We start from the raw sequence: 2,024 nt of genomic DNA on the forward strand, positions 1-2,024 counted from the left end.
GTGTAGGCCCTCTCCTCTGTAGGCCCCTCCTGTGTAGGCCCTCTCCTGTGTAGGCCCGGTCCTGTGTAGGCCCCTCCTGTGTAGGCCCTCTCCTCTGTAGGCCCCTCCTGTGTAGGCCCTCTCCTGTGTAAGCCCTCTCCAGTGTGGGCCCTCTCCTCTCTAGGCCCCCTCCTGTGTAGGCCCCTCCTGCGTAGGTCCCTCCTGTGTAGGCCTTCTCCTGTGTAGGCGCCTTCTGTGTATGCCCTCTCTTCTGTAAGTCATCCTTGAAGAAGCTTCAGAACTCCTTCTTCAGTCAGTTCTTTCTGACCTGAAGACACTGAAGAAGTAAGCAGTTGGCTAAACAGTTGAATGCACCCCAGACTGCCCAGTGCAGGGTCTTCATTGAGAGAAATAAAAGATAATGGGAAAATTTACAATAAAACATAAAAGCCAAATTTTTTACAGGTCTTTCTGAACTAGTGGAGATTTATTTTTCTGTCAAGGTTTAATTTTAAGAGCTTGGGATGTGACACATCAAGTGCTGCGAGGCCCTAGGTTTGATCTCTTCTACCTCAAAATAAAACTACAAGATGTTTAAATTTGTCATCCCAACCTGGTAGTGAGTAATAGCAGTATTCCGTTTATGAAATTTCCATTAGGAAGAGGTATTTTCCAGGAACTCGGGTGACTCTGAGAAGGTGTATGTTTGTGTTTACATCCTTAGTTTCAAAGCGTGCTTTTCTGTGTGTGAGCTTGTAAAGTTGGCACACTGGACTTGTTGGGCTTGTGTGGGCTTGGAAGAATTCAGGAGTGGCCTCCGGGAGTATTGAGGGTTAGGACCTGGGTAGCTGGCTGGCCTAGGGCCGTCACGTGACTTCTCCCGCACTTGGGCCCCTGGGTGAGGACACTGACCTGGCCGGCTTGTCCGATGGAGTTGCTATGCGGGTAGAATACGTTTGGGGAAATACTATGTTGAAGTGTTTCCAGATAAAAATTATATTCTTGATCATTTAAAAAAAAATCTGAAGCAGCTAAGTGCTGCAGCAGCCAAGCTCTGAGGTGGCTTTGCTACTGATGACTCCTGAGGTCTCTGCCAGCTCCCCGCCCCGTGGGTGCCAGCTTCTCAGCCTGGGACCAGCAGCACTGAGCAGCCTGCTTACCTCAGTCCTGCACAGGTGTCGGCCACCCAGCAGTCTCTCCCGGTGGCTGCGTGTCTCAGCACTGGCTCATTTTCCCTTTCTGCAATGCGCTGTTTGTGCTGTGAGCTTTTGGGGTACTCCTCTGAGCAGGGAGACCCCAGAATCTCCCCTCAAAAGAGCCTTGCTCCCAGTTGACACATCTCAAGGTGTCCCAAGCCCAGCTGGTACAAGTAGCAATATCTCACTCATCTTCTGAAGGGACTGAGATGAGCCACAGAAGCGAGATGGTTATTCTTTACTCTCCACGAGCTTGGAGGAATTTGTGACTGTGGCTTTAGCTTCGTGGTGGGCTCACAACATGAAAATGCTGTAATGCCAGCTACAGGTGCAGAGCGTCCCCCAGTGTCCTTTGCGACAGCTAGAAGGCGGTAGCCACGAGGAGCTGAAGAGAACAGCATGGCAAGGAGCACTGTTCAGTACAAAACGCATGTTACAAAGCACAGTACCTAGTACTTGTTCTGGTGAATGAATGAACATATGTACAAAGATTACTTTTCTGGTAAGACGAAAGTGTGAGCAGTAGGCTGTCGTGGGTAGGGAGAGCAAGGTTGCAATTTCACTTTTTACTTTTTCTCAGTGTTTGCATTTTCTAACTAAGTATTTTTAAAAGTTGTCAATAGGATTTATTTGGGTTGTATAGGTTACAGATAATTTTGTAGATTTTTTTCTATATTGATGTTATGCTTTAAAGCATTTATGTTTTTAGAAGAATATTCAAAACCCATCAAAATACTTATGAGTAATTAATCATGATAGAAGATGCCAGGTAAGCCACTGTCATGTGTATCTCACAGACATTGCGTGTGTTCTTTTTTTTTTTTTTTTTTTTCGGAACCGGGGATTGAA

This window comes from Octodon degus, unplaced genomic scaffold (genome assembly GCF_000260255.1).
Source record: "Octodon degus isolate 3935 unplaced genomic scaffold, OctDeg1.0 scaffold00017, whole genome shotgun sequence".
Taxonomy (NCBI): Eukaryota; Metazoa; Chordata; class Mammalia; order Rodentia; family Octodontidae; genus Octodon; species Octodon degus.